This window comes from Bos taurus, chromosome 8 (genome assembly GCF_002263795.3).
Source record: "Bos taurus isolate L1 Dominette 01449 registration number 42190680 breed Hereford chromosome 8, ARS-UCD2.0, whole genome shotgun sequence".
Classification (NCBI taxonomy): Eukaryota; Metazoa; Chordata; class Mammalia; order Artiodactyla; family Bovidae; genus Bos; species Bos taurus.
In genome coordinates this window covers 103,655,734-103,675,068 of record NC_037335.1, presented here as the reverse complement: position 1 = coordinate 103,675,068, position 19,335 = coordinate 103,655,734, and the positions used below count along the sequence as shown (strand labels likewise).

At 47.5% G+C, this 19,335-nt stretch overlaps 1 protein-coding gene and 1 non-coding gene across 3 annotated transcripts in view; both read left to right on the top strand.

Annotated features, from left to right (window-relative positions):
* WHRN (whirlin) overlaps window positions 1-19,335 on the top strand; it is a 91,991-nt gene that overhangs the window by 37,927 nt on the left and 34,729 nt on the right. The window lies entirely within an intron of this gene.
* LOC112447922 (small nucleolar RNA SNORA43) lies at window positions 4,398-4,531 on the top strand. Its single transcript, XR_003036187.1, has one exon. It is a non-coding gene; the product is annotated as a small nucleolar RNA SNORA43 (small nucleolar RNA).

Genomic DNA, 19,335 nt, shown 5'->3' with positions numbered 1-19,335 from the left:
TATGGTCCAACTCTCACATCCTTTACATGACTACCATAGCTTTGACTAAACAGACCTTTGTCAGCAAAGTGATGTCTCTGCTTTTGAATAAGCCGTCTAGGTTTGTCATAGCTTTTCTTCCATGGAGCAAGCGTACTTTAGTTTGGTGGTTGCAGTCACCATCTCTGGGCCTTGGTTTCCCAGCTTGGGCCGTGAGCAGTTTAACAGTTGGGCAGGCAGATCTCTGGGACTATCTCTGGCCGGGGAGCACCAGCGGGCGCCCAGGCACAGGACCGTGATCTATTCTCCTTCACCTGGAGGCTCCTGTACCCACAGAGAGGTGCCAAAGTAGGTGACCTGCTGGCAGATCGTTTGGCAGGCAGGCAGGAAGTAGGCATTAATGCGGGAAGCGGGGCTCCCTGGCTGCCTCTCCTTCGATTCCTTCCACGTGGTCAGCGCATGTATACTGAGCACTTCTGCATGCCAGACACTGTACTTGCCCTGTGGCTTCTCAGCTGAGAAAGACAGACACAGTCCCTGCCCTCCGAGAGCTTATTTTCTAGTGGGAAGACAAGGGGGAGGGGGAGTAAGTTTCACGACTGTGTATTTAAATGCAATAAATACCAAGATGTGATAAATGGAACTCTCAGTGTCTGGGGGTAGATATCCAGGAAGACTTCCTGGAGAAACATTTCAGTGGAAATTTGAAAGGAAAAAGATGAATTATGTGAAGGAGGAAGGAGAATTTGGGGCAGAAAGGACACCTAACGCTGAGTCCCTGAAGCAGAAAGAAGTGTTCTAGGATGCAAAGGAAGACTGGTGTTGGCTGAATGCAGAAAGCCAGGCGGGGAGAAGGTGCCAGACCATGCTGAGGAGGCAAATAGCTGGATCACACAGATCATATAATGCACACAGGACTCTGCAGCCGTAAAAAGATGATGCTCGAGATCTTCTGTTATTACTACGGAAGGACGTCCGCAGTGTGTTATTCGATGGAAACCAGGCTGCCAAACCACGTGTCTACAGGATCTCATGCATATTGTATACGTATGCAAAAACATATCCAGAGAACCCTCTACAGCAGCACACACCAAGATGTCAATAGTGGGTATCCTGAGGTGGTAAGATTATGGATGATTTTCATTTAATTCTTTATATCCTTAGACAGTGTCTCAATGGAGCAAATGCTACTTTTATAATCATGGAAGCAGCAACAAGAAAGTGATTTCCATTTTGAAACAAGGCAGAAGAAAAATATTCCATAGAAGAAGTTTTTCATTTACTTTAGTCTGCTTCTCAGTTGCAGGCGATCAGAAGCTTTATTTGCTCCTAAAATGCCCCCCTTCAGTAAAGGCCCTTGCATCTTCCATCCCCACCGTAGTAAAACATTTTATCAGTATATTCCCTGCCACTCTTGGACTTTCCCCTCCCAGGGCCCTCGCATATGCTAACACCTGCCTACACTCACTCAGGCGTCCGGGACTGATTCATTCTGTTTTATTGCCAGTGCACTTTCCACGTAATTAAGCATATTGAAATGGAATAAAGGGGCTTGGCTGTGTGGGTGGTGGAGCCAAGAACAAACTTTATTTGTAAATAGGGCTCCTTGCCACCGTGCAGAGCTTTCCTGGGGTGATAGCGCACCTTGTGCCTGGCTTTCAGCCTCTCCCTTCGCTCCTGAGGGGCCCTGTGAGTCCTGGAACACTGCTGGGAAAAGAGCTCAGAGGAGGAGGCCCTGCACTTGCCAGCCTTCACCCAGGGGCAGCTGCCTGGAACTTGGAACTGTCCCGCCCTCCCGGCAGGGGTGACTCCTGCCTCTGCATTTACCTTTAGGCCTCTCTTATGCCTTTACACCTGCCCCCAGCAAACCCCACCAGAGAAGGGGCCATAAAACCTTGTTTGTTCCTTTAAGGACAGCCAGAGTTGACTGGCATTTAATAATAATAATGCTATTTATTAACCAGTTATTATGAACCAGGCATTGTGCTAAACACTTTAGATACACGCTTATTTAATCCTCCCAGTAGCCCTTTGGTGGGCATTAATAGATGGCATTTAGTAAGTGGACACTTCATAGATGCGTCACTGAGGCTCAGAGAGGCGTAGTACCTTGCTTGGGCTCACACAGGGATCCAGCCCTAGCCCTTCAGGCCCTCTAAAAGCTATGGACTTTGTTCCACCACCTCCCTAGGACCCTGTATTGGTCAAATATCAAAAGAATGCAGAAGGAGGAAACAAAGGCCATTTAGTCTTCTTATGAATCACTGAGTTTCTGAAGCCCAGGGTGCTTGTATCTTATCCTGCCAGGCTCCATGGCCTTCACCCTTGAGGTCATCCCAGGGTGGAAGACCTATTTGGTTTCTGCCAGTGGGAGCCAGGCTTCCATCCTGGATGGGGTTTTTGGGGGGCAGGAACTCTGTTCCCATGAATGCCCCACTCTTGGGGTCACCACTGTGCTGCTTGTGGCCTTGGGGCTGGCCATGGAGCATCTGTTGCTGATTTGGTGTCTCGGTGACTATGGGGATGAACCACTATTTCCAGATCTGTCGTGTGTGCTGTGTGTCAACTGGGTTGGGCTGACCTCTCTGTGGACTGGCTTTTACCAAGGTCTGTTCTGCTGACTGGTCCTCTCTGGCCTGAGCCTGGGATGGCATCCTTCATGGAGCACTCACCCAGGAGCTGGTGATCTCCACTTGTCAGCTCTGACCCTCACTGCAGCTCTGTGAGATAGAAACTTATAATCTCATCATAATTTGGGCTTATTTATAATGGCTTCCGTCTAGTCAAGGCTATGGTTTTTCCAATGGTCATGTATGGATGTGAGAGTTGGACTGTGAAGAAAGCTGAGTGCCGAAGAATTGGTGCTTTTGAACTGTGGTGTTGGAGAAGACTCTTGAGAGTCCCTGGGACTGCAAGGAGATCCAACCAGTCCATTCTGAAGGAGATCAGCCCTGGGATTTGTTTGGAAGGAATGATGCTAAAGCTGAAACTCCAGTACTTTGGCCACCTCATGCGAAGAGTTGACTCATTGGAAAAGACTCTGATGCTAGGAGGGATTGGGGGCAGGAGAAAAAGGGGACGACAGAGGATGAGATGGCTGGATGGCATCACCGACTTGATGGACGTGAATCTGAGTGAACTCCGGGAGTTGGTGATAGACAGGGAGGCCTGGCATGCTGCGATTCATGGGGTCGCAAAGAGTCGGACACGACTGAGCGACTGAACTAAACTGATAATGGCTTCCCAGGTGGCTCATGGGTAAAGAATTCGCCTGCCAATGCAGGAGATGCAGAAGACTCGGATTCGATCCCTGGGTCTGGCAGATCCCCTGGAGGAGGAAATGGCAACCCATTCCAGTGTTCTTGCTTGGAAAATTCCATAGACAGAAGAGGCTGGCGGGCTACAGCCCATGGGGTCACACAGTCAGACGTGACGTTAATGACTGTCTCTCCCCTGAGGCCCCAGCAGCGTGGAGCAGAGACTGCATGCTCTCTACACGCTGTGCAGACAGCGCCTGGCCCACGGTGGATGTCCTGAATGAAGGAGGGCGGCTACAGCTGAGGCAGGCCCCAGGCCAGGTCTTTTTGACTCCAAAGCTCCAATCTTGACCACTGCTTCTTGTTCATCCTGTTCTGAACACAGCACAGAGCTGGACTTCTGTTGAGGAATGAATCCTGCTAAGAGGCCTTAGTGGTTTTTATAACCACCTGGGATGGACCTGAGCAATCAGACCCTTTCCTTTAGAGACACGTGCCTTCATGATGAAAAAGCTGAATAGCGCCATGGCCCACAGTGAGGTTTGCTCATCAAAGGTACCGGTGGACATTCAGGACCACCTTCAGCTCTTCCCTGATGGAGGGTAGGTGGTGGCAGGAACCCATCTATATGCATAGATCTCAGCCTCCAAGCTTCCCATTTCCCACCTGGGGAGACTGAAGACCAGAGGGAGGGGAAGGACTGGCTGAGGATCATGGAGAAGTAGGTCCAGGTGTCTGAATCCCCAGCACAGAGCCCTGGACAGAGCCTCTTCATCATCAGGCAGCTCCTTTGCCTGCTGACTCTGTCTCCGTGAGTCCCTGAAATAGTCCTGCTGGGAGAGAATGAGCCTGGCATACTCTCCAAGGATGCAGTCTGCATATTCTCAGTGGGGAAAAAGGGTGTGGCTGCTACATAATACTTGTTTAGTAAAGATATTTTTAAAGTATTTTTATTTGTGATTTGGTGATGGACAGGGAGACCTGGCGTGCTGCGATTCATGGGGTCGCAAAGAGTTGGACACGACTGAGCGACTGATCTGATCTGATCTGATCTCACGACTGATTTTATAGCAGCCCTAATGAAGATGATAAAAATTACCTCTTCATATTTCTAACAATAAGAAAAACCTTAGGTAATAAAGGTGTGTTAACTGCCCTGCAGATGCCGGGTTTGCCGGCACCACGGGTGCGGCCGCCCCGCTGTGCCCGCGCCGTTGGGGCAGAGAGGAAGCGGCTGTTTCTACGCTCAGTGCTCAGAACCGTGGGCACTAAGAATGGTTTGTAGCCGAACATCAGTGGGCACCGCACGAGGGAGGCCCTTGTTCCCACGTGCACAGAAGGCTGGGGAGGACCGAGGGAGCGGACAGGCACACGGCAAGCTTGGGTCCGGTGGGATTGACCAGGAGAGGGTCTGCTGGAAACGATGGTTCTGTGTGGGAGGACATTTAGGCGTCCTTGAGCACCTGTGACGCACCTCCCTGGCTGGGGGCTGCTGAGCTGGTGTCCTGCGCCACCCGGCCTGTGAACGCCTGATGTAAGGAGTCCCTTGAGGGAAGGCCAGAGGATCCGGTTGATAGCGCTGCTGCAGGAAAACAGGGTTTGGGAGGATTCGATGATTAGATTCAAAAAAAAAAAAAAAAGGGTGTGTTACAAGCAACTCTCTGCCTGTAAATTTTACAACTTAAATGAATGAACCAATTTCTTGAAAGATATAAACCACTAACACTCAAGAAAGAAAAATAGATAACCTGAAAATTCTGTGTGTGTCAAAGAAACTGAAATTGTAGTTAAAAACCATCCAAAAAAAGAAAACGAAAGCCCAGTTGCCTTCACTAATGATCTCTTGCAAATAGTTAAGGAAGAACTATTACACAATCTCTCTCTGAAAATAAAAAGTGAGGGAATACTTCCCAACTCATTTTATGAAACCAGTATAATAGAACAGCAAGAACAAACACATTTCAGGAAAAGAAAATTACAGATCACTATTCTTCACGAACTTAGATGTGAAAACCCCCAACGAAATTTAACAACCCCAACAATCTATTAAAATATATATATACCATGACCAAATGAGTTTTATCCAAGGAATGCAAGGCTAGTTCGACATTTGAAAACTAGTGTTACTGAGAAAAACCATATAATCAGAAAAGGCATTTAACAGTATTCAGTATCCACCATGCCCCTGGAGGAGGGCATGGCAACCCACTCCAGTATTCCTGCCTGGGGAATCCCCATGGACAGAGGAGCCTGGCGGGCTACTGTCCATGAGGTCACAAAGAGTCGGACACAACTGAGTGACTAAGCACAGCACAATATCCATTTATGATTTTTAAAAACTCTAATTAAATTAGGAGTCAAAAGGGACTTCCTTAACCTGATGAAGAGCATCTTCACAAAGCAATAGATAATATATTTAATGGTGAAAACTATACAGTTTCTTCTAAGATTGAAATAAGGCAAAAATATCTTCCCTCACCACTCCTATTCAGTATCATACTAGAAGCTGTAGTCAGTGCAAGAAGTCAATAGAAAGAAAGAAAAGGCATACATATCTGAAAAGAAGAAATAAAACTCTATTTACAGAGACTGCTCGTCTGCATAGAAAATTCCAAAGAATCTACAAAAAAAACTCCAAGAAATAATGAGTTTAGCAAGATGGAGGGACACAAAGTTAGCATACACAGTTCAGTTCAGTTCAGTTCAGTTGCTCAGTCGTGTCCGACTCTTTGTGACCCCATGAATTGCAGCACGCCAGGCTTCCCTGTCCATCACCAATTCCCGGAGTTCACTCAAACTCATGTCCATCCAGTTGGTGATGCCATCCAGCCATCTCATCCTCTGTTGTCCCCTTCTCCTCCTGCCCCCAGTCCCTCCCAGCATCAGAGTCTTTTCCAATGAGTCAACTCTTAGCATGAGGTGGCCAAAGTATTGAAGTTTCAGCTTCAACATCAGTCCTTCCAATGAACACCCAGGACTGATCTCCTCTAGGATGGACTGGTTGGACCTCCTTGCAGTCCAAGGGACTCTCAAGAGTCTTCTACAACACCACAGTTCAAAAGCATCAATTCTTCAGAGCTCAGCTTTCTTCACAGTACAACTCTCACATTCATACATGACTACTGGAAAAACCATAGCCTTGACTAGACGGACCTTTGTTGACAAAGTAATGTCTCTGCTTTTGAATATGCTGTCTAGGTTGGGCGTAACTTTCCTTCCAAGGAGTAAGTGTCTTTTAATTTCATGGCTGCAATCACCATCTACAGTGATTTTGGAGCCCCCCAAAATAAAAGTCTGACACTGTTTCCACAAGTCACCTCCATTTCAATATGCTAGCAATGAACAAGTGAAATTCAGCATCAATTTAAAAAAACACAGTTTAGGGTAGAAATAAATAATAAAATATGTACAGTTATTTGTATGCTGAAAACTCTGAAAAAGACCTAAATAAATGGGTATATACTGTGTTCATGGAATACAAAGACTCAGTATTATTACAAAGCCAGGTCTCCCTAGTTTGATCTTGATTCAACGAATCAATTGAATCTTGATTCAATCCCAATTCCAATCCCAGCAGGAATGTTTATAGATATTTACACACTGACTGTAAATTTTGTACTGGAAAGGCAAAGAAACTAGAGGAGCTCAAATAATCCTGAAGCCGAAGAGCAGTTAGAGGACTTAGTACCCCATGTCAAGACTTGCTATAAAACTGCAATGAACAAGACAGTGCAGTGCTCGTGAAAGGACGGACGTGTAGGCCAGTGGGACGGAGCAGAGCGTTCAGAAACAAAGCCCCCTTTGCATACTGAACCGACGCTTGGCAAAAGTGAAGAGGTAAGTCAATGGAGAAAGGAAGGATGATGGTCCTTTCAACATGGTGCTGGAACAGTTGGACATTTACATGCCAACAAATGAGCCTCAACCTCAACCTCACACCTTCTATGAAAATGAACTCAAAATACACCATAGCCCTAAAGGTAAAATAACACCGCACTGCTGCTACAGGAATGCCTAGGAGGAAATCTGTGGGGCCTCGCATTGGGCAAAGAGTTTGCAGATGAGACACCAAAAGCATGGCCCATAAGGGAAAAAAACTGACAAAATGGGCTTTATGAAAGTTAAAAACGTTGCCCTGCAAAAGACACACTCTTAAGAGAATGAAAAGACACACCACAGAGTTGGAGAAGTCAGTGTTTTCTAATTACATTTCTGACAAAGGACTTGCACTGAGAATGCATAAAGAACTCTCAAAATGGGCAGAAGACCTGGGAAATGGTTCTGTATGGAAAGGTGGTTGTATGTAGTGATGGACGCATGAATCTGGGCACTTGTCAACACCCACAGAACTGTACACAGAGGGATGTTGCTATATATAAAATTTTTAAAAACTCAGCCTGGTTGTTGGAGGATAGAGGGAGTGCAGACTGAGACAAATGAAGACAAAGGAATCTAACTGTATTACAAATGATTCATGTAGCCACACTGAAAGGGAGTGGAGAAGGAGGAAGCTGACCTAAGTGATTTTGAGAAACATCGTTTCAACTGATACTATAAGGCAAAGAAAGACAAGAAGAACTGCCCTCAAACTCTGTATTCCAGTTGGCAAATTTCTTTGCCTCGAAGGGGAATGGATTAGGAATTCTGAAACTACTTCATTTGTACAGCTTGAAAAAATAAATACATTTTAGATAGTGAGAGCCAGGTTGTTACTTTCAAAGAAAGTCACAAGGAAGGAAAGGGTTGGGAATAGAATAAACCCCGTGGTGCTGGACTCATCGGAGATGTCAATATGGACTCATTCACAAAAAAGAAAAAAATCTGTACGTATATACACAAATAGATGCAGAAATCAATTCAGCTGTGTATGTATGCATGAGTTAGTACATATACATATAATTCCTTACTCCATCCGTTGATGGGGGTTGTACCCAATAAAAATGGGAACAGCTAGTACTGAGATCTTAGTTTCTAAATACTATTCTCCAAATAAAAGGAACCACGGCTCTTTGTAGGAATCATTGATTCCAGGTCTAGGGCAGAGGACCCTGGGCTATCTTTTAGGACCAGAAGATAAAGATGTACTACCCAATCAATCAATCAGCCTATCATATGTGTACAGTCAGCCATGGCCAAAGGAGAAGTAAATATCCAGGGATCCATACTAACGTAATTACATAAAGAACAGGATAAATAAATCAATGGGGGAGAAGCAACAACTCCTGCTTAAAGAAACATTGCCATGAAAAAGCATAGAAGGAATAAAGGAAGAGAAAATCACAGTTAGAGCATTATATTACATTGCTATAGGCAAGGAGCACCAAAGGATGCTAAATAGCAGAAACAGGATGTTTTGCATAATTTCAAAGTACCTCTATCCATATATTTTGTAATAATAAAGGGGAAAACTGTTAAGTTCACAGTGGAGAATCCTGGCAGGTATCAAGTTAGCCAAGTGTAATAAGTATTAATAAAAAATCTTAACTTGTTTCTAATTGTAAATGTAACGCTTGCTGGTTGTGAAGGAGTCCGATCATGGGCAGGCAGACTCGGGTGTGCAGTGACCGTCCTTCCCCCCTGCACCTGCCAGCCCAGGATGTGACAGCTGTCAGCAGCTGGCACGTCCTTCCAGACCCCTTTCTCCCTGACCTGCTGTGCACACAGTGACTTGGGGGCCCTTGTTCATTCTGTTCCTTTGATGATCCAACCACCAGCTTTTTAGAAAAGTGCTTCCTTTCTCAGTTCAAAACCTTTCGTCTCTGATTAATAAGATTTGGACTAAGTTGTTGCCACCTCAGAGTGTCATAGAAGGCCCTCCTCAAAAGTCGAAGCACAAAATGTAGCAAAAAAAAAAAAATGTCTTAGCCATCTCCTGATCATTTTTTACTGCTACTATTTAGTATCTACAGTGTTCTCCTGCTGCCAGCTAGAGAGAGCCAAAACAAAGGAGAAAGGGCAGGATGTCTCCTGAGCGTGTCTGTTTTCTCACCTTGAGCGGGGTTTTGGAGAGAGGCTTGCTGGCTGAGTGGCAGGGAGGGTGGGCAGCCGTGTCCCTCCCAGGGCACCCCAGGGCCCTCGGAGTCTTTCTTGTGGTGAGAGCGCGGTGGGCATCAGGCACTGGTGATCTGGGGGCCAGAACGAGGTGTGTGCAATGCAGAGCCTGGATCTATGCCCCCTGTGTGGTCTGCATGGAACTCGTGTTGAATTGAGGGGCGGGGGGGCGGGGGCCGTGGGAGTGGGCTACAGAGGGCAGTGAAGACTCCTGGTGCCCCAGGTGATGAGCTGCTGAGCATCGGTAACAGAAATGGTGACAGCGAGTGTCCACTGAGTGATCATTCCAGGCCTGACCTTGCTAAGTGCTTTTTTTATGTTCCACCTTAATGAATCCCTGAACAATTCTTGACATAGACGCTGTACCATTAATTGAAGATGAACAAACCGAGGCTCAGAGAGGTCATCACTTGCTCACGATCACACAGCAAGGAAGTGGTGAAACTGGGTGGAGATTGGCCCTAAGGCCTCCCCTGTTAGCCACAAGATGTTAAACCCCTGAGCTTATGTGATGGAAAAAAACAAACAGCCTGACGATTCTTGGCGGCTGGGCCCTCAGTCTTCCCTGCTTCTGCTCGGGTTCTCTACCGTCAGCACAGTTGTGACACCTGCTGGGGGTTTCTGCACACTCTGCTTTTGAATTTGGGGCCTGGAGGATTCTCCTGGCTGTTCAGAATATGCTTAAGTAAAAGTGTGGTGGAAGTAGCAGAAGGTATGGCAGTGTGAGGGTAGTGATGATAATGATAGGGGAAAATAATAATGGAAATAAGTTAGGGCAGAGGAGTCGTCTACTATTTCTGATTGACAGTAATACTCATAGGAATCATGAGCATCCGGGGAGAGCTCCCTCTGTGTCAACCAGGGTGCTCAGTGAAGGCTGCTCCTGCTCTGAGTCGTTTGATTCTCCCAGCAACCCTGTGAGGAGGGAGCAGAATCATCCTCATTTTAGAGATGGGCACCCAAGACCCAGAGAGATTAAGCAATATGCCCAAGGTCACACAGCTGGGTAGGTGGAGGAGCTGGGGTTGAAAACTCAGGTGGCTCTGGAGCTTAGTCACAGAAATCCGGTTCTCATCGCTTCCTCCCCTCACAACTCCTCCTCTGGCCAGCTCCAGTGGCTCTTTCAAGACTTAGAAGTTCATCCCCTTGCAAAATGGTTCTCACAATGGGGCATCTTGAGCTTACTGTCCCCTGGAGGTGAGTCATTAGTGTGTCTGGTTGCTCGGTTGTATCTGACTCTTGCTACCCCATGGACTGCTGTCTGCCAGGCTCCTCTGTCCATTGGGTTTCCCAGGCAAGAATACTTGAGTGGGTTGCCATGCCCTCCTCCAGGGGATCTTCCCAACCCAGGGATTGAACCTAGGCCTCCTGCCTTGCAGGCGGATTCTTTACCGACTGAGCCTCCAGGGAAGCCCCACAACTTTGGGTTATTTCTCTGTATATGTGGTGTGTGTGCTCATGTCCACACACTCCCAGTGATATTCCCCAAATCTACATAATGGCAAGAGCACAAAAGCCCTAGTAGTAACTGGCCTCTCCCAGCCCAGTCCTGTCTGGAGCCGGGCGGAGGGAGGCGGGGGAGGGGGTGGTGAGAGTCATCTCGTTCTATCCTCATCTCAGCCCCACGCAGAGGTATTGACTGTCATCATCCGTATTTTGTGGATGAAGAGACTAAGGCGCAGTGAGTTTAAACAGCTTGCCCCAAAGTGTGTTCTTAGCTGGCAGAGAGTTGGCAAGTCAAATGCAGGGCTCTCCAAGGTCACATGTTCACCTCGGCTGCCAACTGGATGAATGTCTCCGATTGGTCACGAGGTTTTTAAAATTGTGTGTTGAGAAGGGCTTTGTCCGTGTTTCTGCGCCTCTGCATTCAGTGCTTTTTCCACTCCCAAGGGCAGCAGATAATCTCCATTGTGTATGCCAGCACCACTAACTTAGTGTGGTTGCAAAAGCGCTTGTGCTGTGTGTTAGCAACTGGGCTGTGCCAGAGACGGGACTTAGCTAAGGCTCTCGCAGTAGCATCTGCTGTGGGCGGAAGGGGGCCCTGGGGCCCGGATGATTGGACATGCGCCACCTCCATGTGAGAGCACTGGCCCAGCTCAACTTTTAAGATGATTTAAATAAGAATTTATGACTAAAGCTGTACTCCGGCAAGAAAGCATTATTTGGAGAAAGCTAATAATGATGCCTACCACTCCTCATACCCACTGTGCCAGGCACTGTGAGTTGTTGGCAGGCAGTATCACATGGTGGTTAAATGCACACATTTTGGAGTCAAAATTACCAGCTGTATCTGCCTGGACTCAGTTTCCCCACCTGTAAAACTGGGAAAGTAGTACCTTTAGGAACTTGTGAGGATGTAGCCAGAGAATCTCTATAGAAACACTTAATACAGATAAAGGTATTCAAAATGTGCTGGCTTTTTAAAAAAGTCTGTCTGGTTTCAGTATAAGACTGTTGAATGTAAATAGCATTGATTCTGTATATGGATGAGAAAATGAGAATCAGAAAGTGGGAGTGATTTGCCCAAGGTTGTATGTCCAGAAGGGGCTGGCCAAGGTCACAGGCCTGGCTCTCAGATCTAATGCCCATCCGTGGGGTTTCCACTGTGGGCCCTGTCTCCTGGGTGAAGAGTCAATCTGGTGTTGCCCCTCCAGGATGGAATAAGCTCAGGCAGTTCCTTCGGTTCCTCGTTGACCTGCCAGCCCTGGCCCCGCACGGCCTGCTCACGAGGAATTATGGCAGAGCAGCCCCTGGTTGCTGGAGGTCTTGACAGTCCCCCGCTCTTTCAGCAAAAGGTGGGATCACACTCTCACATCACTGCCGAGCTCCGCCTTAGAAGACTGGCTGTGCCTCCTTTCCAGAGCCCCTCGCTGGAGCAGGGCCTTCCGTGTCCCTGGGGGCTGCCCCTCCCTGGGGTGGAGTGGCCACCTCTCTCCCTGCCCAGGAGTCCATGAGCCATGAACTTCCGAATTGGCATCTTGCTTCCCTTCCAAGGACTGTGGGAGAGGAGTTGTGCTTTCGATAGATTCCAGGTTCTCTAAAAATAATTTTTTTTAAATAATGATACCTGTACCGCCACCACCTGAGCCCTGGGTCCTATATCGTCAGGACACAATGAGCTAGTGCAAGAAAGTCCAGGACCCGGCACAGGAGAAGCCCTCCCCAAACGATGGCTCTGGTTGTGTGAGTGATCGTCAGTATCCACACGAGTGTGTATGCTGGTGGGCAAGACTGGCCCCTGATGCCATCTGAAACTCTCCGGTAGCTGATGAACCTGCCCTGATGATGAACACCTCTCCGAGGAGCCAGAAGATGGTTTCTTTCCTGGGAATCCCAGCACAGGCTGGGCCCGGTTTAAGCGTCTCCCCACCCCACCCATACTTGCCCCGACCCCTGCCGGCTGGACCACATTCTCAGTCCTTCCGTAGTTGTTCTCTTAGCCGAGTTTGTGAACTGGCCTCTGAGTGGAGGTTCAGTAAATTGCAGTGTTCAAGTTGCTTAGTCCTGCTGCTGCTGCTGCATCACTTCAGTCTTGTCCGACTCTGTGTGACCCCAGAGATGGCAGCCCACCAGACTCCCCCGTCCCTGGGATTCTCCAGGCAAGAACACTGGAGTGGGTTGCCATTTCCTTCTCTGCTGAGGGTTGGCCAGTACTTATTGCTACTCAGGTCTGCCTGACTTTTAAAGGGGCCCCTGCCAGGGTAGTAATTGCTGCCAGGCAGGCTACTGCCAAAAAGAGTAACAGTTTCTACAGGGAGGCCACTTGGAGCAGGAGCCCAGCTGTCATTTACCCCGGTCACAGGAAAAGGTGATAGCATTCATCCAGGCTCCCACGGCCCTGTGAACCATGCTGTCCACAGGAGGGAGTGGGTCAGCAAGGGCTGGCTTTCCTTCTCATCCTTCATCCCAAGTGGCCAAGGGAAGAGCCTGAGACGCTGGGTGGCCACTAACCAGCACAGGGGGTCAGCAGTTGCCTCTGGCTCCACCTGTGGCCATGCCAAGTTCAGCGCCTGCATATTGAAGATGTGTGGGCTTCCCTGGTGACTCAGTGGTAGAGAATCTGCTGCCAATGCAGGAGATGCAGGTTCGCTCCCTGGGTCGGGCAGATCACCTGGAGAAGGAAATGGCAACCCACTCCAGTATTCTTGCCTGGGGAATCCCATGGACAGAGGAGCCTGGCAGGCTACAGTCCATGGGGTCACAAAGAGTCAGACGTCACGTCTTAGCAGCTAAACAACAATCCAGGATGTGCATGGGTTGCTGGATCGAAGGTCAGCCTATTCTCCCTTTTTGCAGGGGAAACAGTGATCAATGAGCATTTCAGCAGCATTTCCCAGCTGTAGGATAGGGCACGCACACTTTGAGAGAGGTCAGTAAACATGGCTGGGCAGTGCTTCCGGCCCTTGACCATGCATATGAATGGTCAGGGACCTTGTCAAATGCAGATAATGATTCCGCAAGTGCTATTAATACCATTATTATGGCTGCATGCTGCTAAGTCACTTCAGTCGTGTCTGACTCTGTGCGACGCCATAGACGGCAGCCAACTAGGCTCCCCCGTCCCTGGGATTCTCCAGGCAAGAACACTGGAGTGGGTTGCCATTTCCTTCTCCAATGTATGAAAGTGAAAAGTGAAAGTGAAGTCGCTCAGTCGTGTCCAACTCTTCAAGACTCCATGGACTGCAGCCTACCAGGCTTCTTGGGTCCATGGGATTTTCCAGGCAAGAGTACTGGAGTGGGGTGCCATCACCTTCTCCGATTATGGCTGCATAACAACTCCCAAACCGAGACATATGCAATAGCCCCGGATTCTCCTCTGCCTTGCTGTGGGTCCACTAAGTCAAGAAGTGGACGGGGCAAAGCAGGGCGGCTTGTCTCGGCTCCATGACCCTTCAGGCTGCAGCTGGAGCTGCTGGGAGGCTCGTTTTGTCTCGTGTCTGGAGACTGACATTGGCTGCTGGCTGGGGCCATCTTCTCACAGGGCTAGCTCAGGCTTCTTCTAAGCATGGCAGCTTAGAAGGGGATTCTGAAGTCATGGGTCCCAGAGAGAGGCAGGTAGAGCTGTATTCTTTTTATGACCCAGTCTCAGGAGGAAAAGGGGACAACAGAGGATGAGATGGTTGGGTGGCATCACTAACTCAATGGACATGAGTTTGAGCAAACTCCAGGAGATAATGATGGACAGGGAAGCATGGTGTGCTGCAGTCCCTGGGGGTCACAAAGAGCCAGAAACACTTAGCGATTGAACAACAACAGAAGGTAGGTTCAAGGGAGGGCGAATAACTTACTTCCTGTTTTCATTTCCTAGGGCTGTGGTAGCGAATGATTGTCATAACTTCAGTGGCTTCATCAGTGATTACTGAAAGTCGCTTAGTCGTGTCTGACTCTTTGTGTCCCCATGGACTATACAGTCCTTGGAAGTCTCCAGGCCAGAATACTGGAGTGGGTAGCTTTTTCCTTCTCCAGGGGATCTTCCCAACCCAGGGCTCGAACCCAGGTCTCCCACATTGCAGGCAGATTCTTTTCCAGCTGAGCCACAGCCACAGCCACAGGGGAAGACCAAGAATACTGGAGTGGGTAGCCTATCCCTTCTCCAGCAGATCTTCCTGACCAGCAGATCTTCCTGACCCAGGAACGGAACCTGGGTCTTCTGCATTGCAGGCAGATTCTTTACCAACTGAGCTATGAGGGAAGCCCTGATCATTTAGCGGCTTAAAACAACTCAAATCAAGGTGTCGACAGGGTCATGCTTCTTCTGAAGGCCCTAGGGGAAAATCTCTCCCTGCCTGTGCCAGCTCCTGGTGTCCCTAGCATTCCTTGGCTTATGGCAGCATTGCTCCAGTGTCTCCCTCCGTGCTCACTTGGTCTTCTTCCCTGCATGTCTCCATCTCTCTTCTTTTCTATGGATACCAGTGATCGGATTTAAGCTTTGTAATAAGGGTTTTTGTCCTTGGTCTCAGATTTGAGGCTCAGAGAGGTTAAATGACAGCCAAGGTCACGCAGCCAGGAAGTGGTGGAGCCAGGACTTGAATCCAGACAGGGCTGGTTCAGAATCCTTGCAGTAACCACTGTACCACCCTGCCTGGGCTGGGACCTCTGAAGGGAGCCATCAGCCCAGGGGAGGAGGGTCAGTGTGGCTGCAGAGAAGAAGTTGCTCCCTAAGCTGAGCCTTCACTAGAGATTTGCTACCGGTGTGCGTGTGTGCCTGACCAGGAAGCAGGGACCAAAAGACATGCGCTTTCAGCCCTTGTGTGGTCTGGCTGGGGTGTTGGCTGTGCGCAGTTATACCAGGCATAGAACTTCAGGGCGGGCCGAGCAGAAGCCAGCACACAGAGGCTTGGGCTGGGGGGCACAGGTCTGCAGAGGAGGACCTGGAGGCTGATCAAGAGGAGAGGCAGGGCGAGGGGGCCTGGGCGGGGAAGGATGCCCTGGCTTTTCCCAGACCGCACTGGTGGCTGACAGACCCAGAGGCACACGTAGGCCCTGGACTGATTGCATTAACTCCTGAATCAAGGAGCTCTTTGCTGTCAAGGCAGACAGAGGGAGGCCAAAGCTTTCAGAGGTTGGGGAGTCCAGCGGCCTGGGTGGGGCTGTGCCCTAGGGCTGTTAACTCACACTGTTTGGGGGACTTTTTTCTTTTTATTTTTTTCCAGCTATTAAAGTAATAGATTCAATCCATAATATACACTCAAAAGAACTCAGACATCCTACCTTCCAAAGACAACCTTTGTTAACATCTTTTTTTTTTACATATAATTTATGTATCATAAAATTTGCCCTTTTAAAGTGTACAAATCAGTGAAGTATATTCGTAAGATTGCACAACTGTCATCACCATCTAATTTCAAAACATGTCTTCACACTCCCCCCACCGGCCCCATTCCTATACCCTTTAAACAGCCACCCCCCATTTCTGCCTCTATAGGTTTGCCTGTTTGGGGCACCTCATAGAATCATAGAATATGAGGCTGTGGTGTCTGGCTCACTTCACTTGGCACAATGCTGTGGCGTGTAGCAGTAAATTCCTTTTTATAGTGAAATATTCTGCTGTGTGGCTATACCACATTTTGTCTGTCCACTTGTGAGTTGATAGACGTGTGGGTCGTCTCCATCTGTTAGCACCTTGATGTAGCTTCTTTCATCCCTTCCTCTGTACGCTTTTACACGATTGATATTATACAATATACACTCTTTTGCATCCCCCATTTTCACTTGTGTTTTTCCACATAATTAAAAACTTCTCATAACTGCAGTTTGTAATAGCTGCATGATAATACTCCATCTTCTGGCTGAATTATAATTTACCTAACCATTCCCTTGAAGTCAATGCATTTAGTTGTTTCCAGTTGAAATAATGTTTTAAAAGGAGCATCAATGGAGAAAAACCTCCGAGGATCCCTCCAGAAAGAGCTTAAATCATCTCTCAGCCCATCAGTGCCAGCAAGCTGCTGAGCCCAGTGGGGGACAGGAATGACTTATCCCGAATTACTAAGAGACAAGGATTGGACTGGCTGGTATAAAAAAGATTCTTCTCCAGGGGGCACAGCAGATCTGCCAAGGGCCCAGGCCTGTTCCTCCCCAAGCCGCTGAATGTTGAGCGAGATGTTAGCGTTATATCATGTCTCCCAGCAAATTTTTACATTTCTTTTTAGAATATTTTTTCTTTAGCCTCAACAATATAGTCTTCACATGCAATCCAGAAGGCACAGGAAATTCCTAAAGAGCTTGAAATTAAAATTGCTTGGAATTCACCACGCAGAGGCAGCTCCTGTGAACATTTTGGCATATTCCTTCCCAGTCTCTTTAACACACTGGAAGACATGTGAGATGGGCAATTTTAAGATATCATTTAAAAACTTGAATTTGGAAGTAAAGCATGTCCACCATAGAAAATGCCGGGAGATCCACACTAAGGGGAAAATTCAAGCGACAGCTGTGGTGTCTGTCCTCCCCGAGTGTTATGCTTACAGGTAGCATGCCCTGGTTCTTTCTGGACAGCCGTGACTGCCGCCAGGTTTGGGGCCACCCGTGTGGTAGGCAAAGGTCCCTATAGTCAAGGCGATGGTTTCTCCAGTGGTCATGTATGGATATGAGAGTTGGACTATAAAGAAGGCTGAGTACCGAAGAATTGATGCTTTTGAACTGTGGTGTTGGAGAAGACTCTTGAGAGTCCCTTGGACTGCAAGGAGATCAAATCAACCAATCCTAAAGGAAATCAGTTCTGAATATTCATTGGAAGGACTGATGCTAAAGCTGAAGCTCCAATACTCTGGGTACCTGGTGCAAAGAGCCATCTCATTAGAAAAGACCCTGATGCTGAGAAAGATTGAAGGCAGGAGGAGAAGCGGGTGACAGAGGAGGAGATGGTTGGATGGTATGACCAACTCAATGGACATGAGTTTGAGCAAGCTCCGGGAGGTGGTGAAGGACAGGGAAGCCTGGTGGGCTACAGTCCATGGGGTCACAAAGAGTCAGACACAACTGAGCGACTGAACAACATCTGGTAGGCAGGATGGTGAGTTCCAAAGAGGTCTACATCCTGATCCCCAGGACCTGTGAGTATGTTAGGTTCCATAACAAAGGGGAGTTAAAATTACAGATGGAATTAGGATTGCTAATCAGCTGACTTTTACATGGGGAGATTTCTAGATTATCCGGGGTGGGGGGGCCCAGTGTAATCACAAGAGGCCCTAAAAGTGGGGGAGAGAATCATATGAGAGAACCAGAAAGATGGCTCTATGAGAAGGATTTGGACCAAAGATACTGGCATCTTGACTGATTTAATTTTATTTTTTGAGTAACAAAAACATCAAAACTTTACCAAAAAAGCATACTCAGAGTATTACTTCTCCCTCATATCCCTTCTGCCCACCCCCGCCCCACCACTCCTTGCAAGACAACTAAATGAGCTAGTTTCTGACCTGTTTCTGTTTCTTTTTGTAAAGAATAAGCAAGGACATGGATACATTCTTTTGCCTTTCTTATAGACAAGGTAGATATTCTTTTTCACTTAATTTATAAAGTTTTAGTATCCTGGAAATCACTACGTCAGTGCACAGAAATCTTTGTCATTTTCTTAGACAGCTGCGTAGGACTCCGTTTCTGTGGCTCTGCTGTACTTTAATTCACCCGCTGTCCTCTGAGCACCCAGGCCGCTTTCAGCATCTTACAGTTGCAAACAACGATGCAATGAGTGCCTCTGCGTGTGTATTTTATCACTTTTGGAAGTGTATCTTCAGGGTAAATTTCTAGAAGTGAGATTTCTGTGTCAGCAGGTGAATACATGCATAGTTTGCTCAATATTGCGAAGTCACGTTCACTGCAGAAGTGGATGCAAGTGCTGCTCCCTTCTGAGTTCCCGGCAGACGCGTCCAAGCACGACCGACAGGCGCCGTCCGATTATTGTTTCCAATCTGACAGGTGAGAGTGTATCTTGATGTAGCTTAATCTGCGGTTTTCTTATTATGAGAGAAACGGAACATCTTTTAGTAGGTTTGTGGGCCATTTTATGTCTTTTTGTAACATAAAAATGGTTTTGTGGTTGTGTCTTTTATTATCCTTCTGTTGTCAAGATTTTGGATTTTTCCCCTAAACTTGACAATTCTTTATATATCAGGACTTGCTAGCCCTTTATCAGTGATAAATATTGCAAATGTTTTCTCCTTGATTGTCATTTTCTTTCAACACTGCTTGCTGCTGCTGCTAAGTCGCTTCAGTTGTGTCCGACTCTGTGCGACCCCATAGACGGCAGCCCACCAGGCTATTTTTCAAGTTTTTGATTATCATTTAGTTTGGTTACCAATTCTTCCTTCTATTGAATCTGAGTTCTCCTTAGAAAAACTTTTTTAGATATAGAGCAGTTAGTTTATCCATTTTTTCTTTGAATACTTGTGAATACATTTTTTTCTTTTTAAATCTCTGATCAACATGTTGGCCCCGAACCGAGTGTGGATCTGATTTATTCTTGTGTGCTGTATATGGTATGGATTCAATCTTCTGTCTTTCCAAATGGCTACGTAGTTATCCCAACGCTATGTATTACAAAGCA